Source organism: Castanea sativa, chromosome 11 (assembly GCF_040712315.1).
Source record: "Castanea sativa cultivar Marrone di Chiusa Pesio chromosome 11, ASM4071231v1".
NCBI classification, from domain to species: domain Eukaryota; kingdom Viridiplantae; phylum Streptophyta; class Magnoliopsida; order Fagales; family Fagaceae; genus Castanea; species Castanea sativa.
This window is the reverse complement of record NC_134023.1, coordinates 54,405,541-54,414,971: the sequence shown is the minus strand read 5'-3', so window position 1 is coordinate 54,414,971 and position 9,431 is coordinate 54,405,541. Positions and strand designations below refer to the sequence as shown.

Below are 9,431 nucleotides of genomic sequence, written 5' to 3'. Positions count from 1 at the left end.
ATGCAATATAGACTTATTGCGGGATCCGATAAGTTAGAGAAGACAGAGTTAGACTTAACCTTGTTGGAGCAAGAGTTTAGAGGGCTTAGGTGCATTGGATAGATTAGGCTTGGAGGGTCTATTGCCATTTGTGTATCCCAACTTTATTCTCTAGTGGATCATGTTACAGCTTGGAGGGCGGCAGAGAGGTTTTTCGCCGAGTTCTTCAGTTTTCTCTTCAATAACACACACCGATGTTATCTTTGTGTTTGCATCTCTCTAACCCTTGCTCGTACCTTTTAATTGCTACTGTGTTGTGATTAATTATGGTGTAGAGTTGTTTATTTATTTGGGTATAGCTTGTACTTATCATTCCGCACATATTTTGATTGAGTATAAGCTTGTGTAGGTTTATTTGAAATTTAGGGTCTAAACATTCATTAGTGTTTTACACACTAATTGAGCTTTCACGTGAATGAGCTAAAAATTTATTATATCAAACATCATTTATTATTACAAACAGGGTGCAAGCTGCAGACCAATTTGCAATATGCATAACATCAACTATCAGCAACTAATACTCCTATCAAGCATTCGTTGATCAAATAATAAAAATTATATAATTAAAGCCAGCCCTATAATATTATTGGAAACTTAAGGCTAACTTAGCTAGAACACCAACTAGTGGTGCGGGAGTAACAGTGGTTGGTTCAGCCTGTTCGTAGTTAGATCTTAAGTCGGAGTAGTTATCATTCTCATCGGGGCCTCTAACCACTGCACCATCCAACACGTTTGGGTTGGCTGCATCCTTGTTGAAATACAAGTCATAGCCTCGTTGGCATGACACAGGTGCAGGATTTACTTTGATGGACACAATGGAAACTCCTCTATGATGAACTTGATTCGGATAAGTTGACCCAAATCCTACCATGTAGCTCGTGCTTCTTGGGTTTGAACCCAAGATATAATCCACCTAATAGTGACACAATCAATGCACCAAAAGCCACTAATCAGTAAGTAGTACTACTATACATTCCCTCAAAAAAAAAAAAAAGTTTTTAAGTAGTGTACATTTTTTTTTTTTTTTGAGAAATAAACACATACACATACACACAGACAAGAAAGAAAGGGGTTCTAACACAAATAAACGGATAATAACCAGCATAAAATAACATTTTCTGCATTTGATCATGAGAAAGCTATAAAAAAAAGGATTCCCTCCAATTGGATTCTCCTATTCCCTCACATTTTTAATCCAATGTGCAACACGTGACATTTATTTAATTTTTGAATACTAGTCATACATCTAAATAAAAATTATAGAAAATTGGAGGGAATCCTATCCCAAATTGTAATACCTGTGATTTGGTAAATGCAAGTAGGTCATTGGGCTGAATTGTGCCATCAGGACAATCAAATGTAGTTGAGAACGTGGTCAGATACTCAGAATATGTTGTCGCAATGAATGTGACAGTGGTTACATATTGAAGGTCGTATGATAGAAACCATAGCAAGCCCCCAGGTGTCTTGATAACATTATTCTTTCCTTTTTGAAGGCAGTTGCATATGAACTGCTCTCCATCGATCTTGAAATGGCCATATATGTCTTGATCTAAGGACCCCTCGAAAATAAGCTATAAAACACAAATTAAATACATTCCCCATATTAGACCTTTCCCATCAACTTGTGCAAAAAATTTGTATTTTTTTTATATATAATTTCAAAAAGAACTTATTTTTTCTATTTTATATACTCATTTTTCAAAATACCTTAAATCAAATTATTTATTTTACACTGCATTTCATTAAAATATCAATTTTACTTGGTTTTTTTTTAATTGTTTTTATTTCTTCACACACAACAACAACCATTCACTCTCTTCCTTCGTCTTTGAAATACGTACAAAAAGAATAAAATAATTAAATGCAAAATAAATATTATAAATTTACACGATTACTATGGCAACAATGTATTTTTACACAATTTAGTATGGTCTGATGTTAGCAAATTTTGAAATTAATTAGCTAAAATGTAGAACCATTCCTATTATACAAATATTGATGCAAATGCTCTTAACCCTGATATTCAAGTAACATGAGAATTAATATATGAGATATATGGTGGTTATGAACAATATATATCACTGATAATATATTGTCCTTTATCCAATCAAACATTGCACTGTCTTGCTAAATTGATATCATTTTGTGTATGCAATAGTACTAAAGTATGCAAGTACTTTTTGTTTATCTTTAGTTTCCCTTCCCATTTGCTAATTCGGAAGGAAATTACCTTTGAAACTAGGACCTGTGCACCAAGGTACTTGTAAGATTCCTCACCAGTGGCGAGAAAAAGCCATACAGAAGCCCATAACACTTCATCCTGTTAGACAGGCATGCATGGTTTAGTTCATAGACAAAAAGAATAGGCAGAGTTACAAAAAAAATTTCACAGAATGTCGTGGCTAGTTTTTAGTAAGTAAATAAAAAAGAATAATATTAGTGGTGTGGGGTCATGGATTTTGGGATTTGGCCGAGAGCATGTGGGTTTGGCCGAGAAGCATGGGTGGTCCGAGTCCGAGGAGTACTATCTCCTCGGATAAAGTCAAACACAAATCTGGTATAGATCCTAATGATCAAAGATGACCTTCCAGGAAGTTCTAATGATAGCAACGAGCATTATGAACGTTCAAAAGGGATAAAGACTCAAAAATATCTAAGGAAAAATTGCTATCACCGCATTAATGAGGAAGTAACCTTTGAACAGTATTATGGCAGCCTTACAACCACCCCAGAAGACTTTTAGAGGGGGCTGATGGGACAACCATCAACTGTCCACATGTGGTCCACGTGTAGGGTAAGGATGAAGGGAGAGATGTAATGTAAATAAGGGTAGAAATCTCAGAGAATGGGGGAGAAGAGAAAGAAAAAGAGAAAGCACTGGAGGTATCTCAACAACTCTTGTAACCATGGTTATCCAATATATGCTAGAACAGAGCTCCTCGAACTATGCCGAGAACCAACTTTCTCGCCAAACCGGGTTCAATTCTTGTTAGCTCATCATTCAAAACCATATTAACTGTTATCCAAGCACTAAAGCCTAGCTCTTTGACCCACTCTCTACAAATTTATTATACTGGATTCACTGGACCAAGATCCCTTACATTTTGGGCTTGGTCTGAAAATTGTGTCCCCACAATTGGCGCCATCTGTGGGAAGAGCTTGTGTGATAGTGAGTGCAACGGTTAGATATGATACAATTAAACCCCCCATCAGTAAGAGTCCTTGGGGAAAGCCATTATGGTGGCCAGTTTGCTATGTGAGCAAGTCACTACATGTGGCACACAGTTGTTGTCCTAACTTAGCTTACGTTCAGGTCTATACTACAAAGTGCGGATTATACGGGGAGGATTGCTGAATGGGGCACAGTTCTGGGGGCTTTTGACATCAAGTACATGCCTCGTACCTCTGACAGGGGCTAGGTCCTCGCGAATTTGGTGGCCGAGTTCACTGAACCTCCATTAGAGGAAGTGGCAGCAACATATGAGCAATTCAAAGGGGCTTTGTGGCGGGGCTAGTTCTTGAAGGTATATATTGACATCTTCTAATCTTTTAAAGTGGTTAAACAGAACCTTAGCTATGCCGGGTCCTCCGACCTCCTGCTTTGGGGAAATTAACACACACTGACATCTTTTAAAGTGGTTAAACAGAACCTTAGCTATGCCGGGTCCTCCGACCTCCTGCTTTGGGGAAATTAACACACACTGACATCTTTTGAAGTGATTAAATAGAACCTTAGCTATGTCGGGTCCTCGGACCTCCTGCTTTGGGGAAATTAACACACACTGATATCTTTTGAAGTGGTTAAACAGAACCTTAGCTATGCCGGGTCCTCGAACCTCCTACTTTGGGGAAATTAACACACACTGACATCTTTTGAAGTGGTTAAACAGAACCTTAGCTATGCCGGGTCCTCCGACCTCCTGCTTTGGGGAAATTAACACACACTGGCATCTTTAGAAGTGGTTAAATAGAACCTTAGTTATGTCGAGTCCTCGGACCTCCTACTTTGGGGAAATTAACACACACTGGCATCTTTTGAAGTGGTTAAACAGAACCTTAGCTATGCCGGGTCCTTGGACCTCCTGCTTTGGGGAAATTAACACATCATGACATTCTCTCTTCAAAGTGTTTAAACTATAACTCAATCATGCCTCGGTCCTCGGACCAGATGATGTGAGAAAGTTAACACATCATGACATTCTCTCTACAAAGTGTTTAAACTATAACTCCATCATGCCTCGGTCCTCAGACCAGATGATGTGAGAAAGTTAACACTTCATGACATTCTCTCTTCAAAATGTTTAAACTATAACTCGATCATGCCTTGGTCCTCGGACCAGATGATGTGAAAAAGTTAACACTTCATGACATCTCTCTTCAAGGCATTTAAACTATAAACTTGATCATGTCTCGGTCCTCGGACCACATACTTTGGAGGATTATCATTCCACAACATCTATTTGTTTCCCACTAAATGTCAAGACAGACCCAAGATTATAACCAAATCCTCAGATTGGTAGCTCTGAAAGGAGCAATTCACAGTATAAATATGGGGCGCTTGAAACGACACTCCCACAAGTGTAAATCAAAGGATCAAAGCAGAATCAACTCTTAAGAATTCAAAACCCCACTTTTCTCCTTGGATGTGAGGAGAAAACCGGAGTTTTGAGGGGCTATTGTGGGGTCATGGATTTTGGGATTTGGCCGAGAGCATGTGGTTTTGGTCGAGAGCATGTGGGTTTGGCTGAGAAGCATGGGTGGTCCAAGTCCGAGGAGTACTATCTCCTCGGATAAAGCCAAACGTAAATCTAGTATAGATCCTAATGATCAAGGATGACCTTCCAGGAAGTTCTAATGATAGTAACGAGCATTATGAACGTACAAGAGGGACAAGAACTCAAAAATATCTAAGGGAAAACTGCTACCACCGCATTAATGAGGAAGTAACCTCTGAACAGTGTTATAGTAACCTTATAGCTACCCCAGAAGACTTTTAGAGGAGGCTGATGGGACAACCATAAACTGTCCACATGTGGTCCACGTGTAGGGTAAGGATGAAGGGAAAGATATAATGTAAATAAAGATAGAGATCTCAGAGAATGGGGGAGAAGAGAAAGAAAAAGAGAAAGCACTGGAGGGATCTCAACAACTCCTATAACCATGGTCATCCAATATATGCTAGAACAGAGCTCCTCGGACTGTGCCGAGAACCAACTTTCTCCCCAAACCAGGTTCAATTCTTATTGGCTCATCATTCAAAACCATATTAACTGTTATCCAAGCACTAAAGCCTAGCTCTTTGACCCACTCTCTACAAATTTATTGTATTGGGTTCACTAGACCAAGATCCCTTACATTTTGGGCTTGGTCTGAAAATTGTGTCCTCACAAGTGGTGAGTACAAATAAAAACTAATAAAAATTTATCAACTCAATTATTGTAAAAAAATGTTGTATTTGTGCATAGCATTACTCGATACAAAAATTCAACTCTCTTATACTTTTGGGAATCAAATATTGAAGTTTAAATCAATTGCATTCTAAACTATTCTACAATCTACAAATTAAATTCCTTTACACTAAGTACATACCTCATATCCGCTACTATGATAGAATTTCGCTGCTTTAGTAATGCTATTTTGGTACAGGCCGTCGTGATCGCTTGCAAATTCAAAGAGCTACCATATATATGTCATTGTTAAATTATTGATTGTTCTAAAAGTTTAAGTAGTTAAAAAATGATGAATTTAATAATTTAACTATAATTCCTAACACACCCCTTCACATGTGGGTTCAAACTCTCATTTCAATAATGGACCCAACATATGAGATTTTTAACATTTTAAATGAGAGGTTGATCGAACTTAGAATTGTCTCCTGCTTTAATATTAAATTACCGATTGTCTCAATAACCTAAATTGTTAAGAAATGATGAATTTAGTCATTTAATTGAACAATCTTTTTACTCATGTGAGTTTAAGCTAATCCCAAATAAGTTAGATTCAACATATGGGATTTTAGATTTTTTTTTAATGAAAGTTATTATTCTAATACTTTCTTTCACATGTAGATCCAATGTTTAACCTAGAAACACATTTTCTAAGACACATTAAATTATCAATTATCCTTAAATTTTAAGCAATTAAAAAAACAAGAATTTAATCACTTAATCATAACGATAACAATAATAAATAGTGATGACGATGATGATGACAAGAGGAAATAAACCTGTTTTGCATGGGTTAATAGTAGGGATGCGTATGTTTCGTTTGTTGACTTGAAAGCCAAAGAAGCTGCAGCAAAAGCAGCAGCAGTTTCAGCAGCAAGATCAGCTCCTGGATTGTCCTCATCGATTTGTATAAGCTGGACGTGAAGTGGTCATGTCTTCTGGTCTTTGCCAACATGCATGATCAGAATCACCATCGCCGACTTGACCATACAGAACGTGTGGCTCAGGATGGGCTTTGATCAAGTAATCTGTGCCCCATTGGATAGCTTCCAGTGCATATGTAAGCTGATTATTGTCCTTCAGTTGAGCTTGGAACTCTATTGTGCTCCATGAAAGCATTGTTATTGTGAATGCAAGAGGGAAACCAAACTTCACGTTATCCCCAGCATCGTAATATATCCTCCCTCAAGATCAACCTGTTGTGTGTGAAATAATATATAGAACCATTCATGTACTCAATTGAAACATATATAGAATATTCGCTTAATTTAACTATATAACAAATATGGTTAACATGTACATGTTCACAAATTGAGGTGTGCCACGTTGGGATTACTCTATTATTATCATATCAATTTTTTTTTTTTTTAAAAATTATTGTTGGAAAAAAGGAAATGAAATTAAGAAAAAGTTGAACCCATGTACCCACCATTTTTTTTTTCTAAATTTTTTTTTTTTTTTGAAATTTTAGGCATAAGCGATAAGAACAAGAATAATCATTAATCTGTATTAAGTATTAAGTATTATCCATTTCCTAATGAAGATTTTGTTTCTCGGGTGATAAACTACCGTGATATTAATTATTATTCTACATTTTCCCTTCACATTTGAATTCTATCACATATACGTACGTACTACAAACTTTGGTTAGAAATAGTGAAATTAATTATTTAATTTAAAAATGGAAAATTGCAGAGAAAAATATTTTGTCATTATAATGTGTAAATAAATTAATACAACCAGCTTTAAAAAACCAGGTATGTACAAATTGGTGAAAACAAAATATGTTCACAATGAAAAAAATATTCTTTATTTCAAAGCAAATGAGGCATAGTTATCATAACCTTACCAAATGGATGGCAGTTGAGCTGTTAAACCGATAAATCATATAAATTTACAATTTGGTATGATTTGCAAAAAACTTGAATAAACCATAATAAAAAAAATGACATTTTTTAAGAAAAAATATCGAGTTGCAAAATTTTTCAAAACATTTGGTTTTATAACATTATATTATTTTGATCAAATAATCATATTTTCTTTTGTTTCTTTTTATTTATGGATTTTTTAAGTTTTTTGCGTTTAAACTTGAAATAAGTAATTAAAAGATGAATTCAAGTGTATTCCTATTCTTAGTCATTTTTTGATATATAAAACATTAAATTCTATATTTGAATTAATTTTTTAAGTAATAATATTCTATTAATTTCAACATTGGTATGCTTGCATATTTACGCTCAAATTGAACATCGTCTCTGTTTTTTTAGTTTCTATTTTTTATGTGATTCTTTAATGTGTGTGTGTATATATATAAATGAATAATTAATCCAGTGGTTGAATTAGTGAATCCTATCACTCCTTTGACGGTTCAAAACTCAGTTTGATTATGATTTCTATGAGAATAAGAGGTTCATGAGTAAGAAGTCAAATGTACCAAAGTTATATTTTCTACTTCTTTTTTTCTCTCTATTTCATTGATAGAAGAAACAATGAGAAATTATTTTTAAGTTTTATCGTTCCTTTTTTTTCTATCACTTTATTTTCTATGGTTAGAATGAAAACCATACAGAGTTTGAGAAATGTGTATGCTTTTAAAAATCTCAATATGATATTTAAATAATATAAAACCAGTAAGATAGGATCATAGTTTTCCACCAAAAACGGGGAATATATATATGTGTGTGTGTGTGTGTGTGGAAAAATGAAGTCAAGATTATCTTACTCCAGCTTCACTACCATCTGAAACTGCAGAATATCCACGCCATTGCACTCTTTGGTGAAGTGGCAATTTCCCTGAACGTTGAGCCTCATAATATAACAAAGACTTGTTCAGAGCTTCCCCATAATTTATTGAAGTAAATCCATCACCATGAACCAATAAAAAGAAACACAGGCTAACCAAACCAAAGATAATGCTAGAAAGCATTGCTCTTGTGTGAAAAAACATTTCTTTTTTTCTTTTTTTTTAGAAACACACACACACACATATATAAGGAAAGAGGGATGAGATAAGGCAATACACTTACATGCCAACACCAAAACTACATGCCAGCAGTTAGTGTCGCGGAACAAGTGATAAACCCTTTCTCAATATCACACCTTACCGATGTGGGACGACTCAACAACACTGAGTATCTGTTTTTTTTTTTTTGAGAGACACACACACACACACACACATATATATATATAGAGGAATGGAAATAAGATAAGGGAATACAATCACACGCCAACACCAAAACTGCATTTGTCTTGTGTGAAAATAATATGAATGAATAATGCCTAGAAGATAATAACACAGGTTTTTCATAATAAATAAACCATAGCTGGTATTTATAGAGTAATCATATATTATGGGGCAATGGAGAGAAATTATTATTTACATCGGGAGGACTGCTGATGTGGTCTTCCCTGACCAATGAAATGGTATTATCTATGCAAATGTATGTGTGAGTTTCCTAATCAACATAAGGAATAAAAAATAAAAATTATCAGACGATGTCACATTTTCATAAATAATAGCATTTATTGGTTAGGAGATCAAGGAGGATCAAGTCAGCAGTCCTCCTGATGGACCTAATAATTTCTCTGCAATAGGCCATTAAGTTCTAACATTTTGGAAAATATTTAAGAAAGATTCCAACTTAGGCATTGTGGATTGAGATAAATTAAAGTAAGATGTATTTTTTTGGGAGTATGTCATAACCAATATGTGAATATTCAATTTAATAATTGTGTAAGAGGTGACTCAATTAAAATAAAGCATGCCAATCAAACAATTTAAATCCAATTTAACAATCATATATAACATATTAAAGTAGATGCCTAATCAAGATTCTAAATTACCTTGCTAAAAAAATTCAAAGTAGATTATTTTGCACTCCAATTTTCTGCCAAGTGTATTTGTTCTTGTAATTACTCACAAATTTTATGTCAAATGTTCTT

At 34.9% G+C, this 9,431-nt stretch overlaps 1 pseudogene; it reads right to left on the bottom strand.

Moving 5' to 3' along the window:
- Positions 1-622: 622 nt before the first annotated feature.
- On the bottom strand, positions 623-8,415 carry LOC142616735 (endoglucanase 15-like; annotated as a pseudogene).
- Between the last annotated feature and the right edge of the window lie 1,016 nt (positions 8,416-9,431).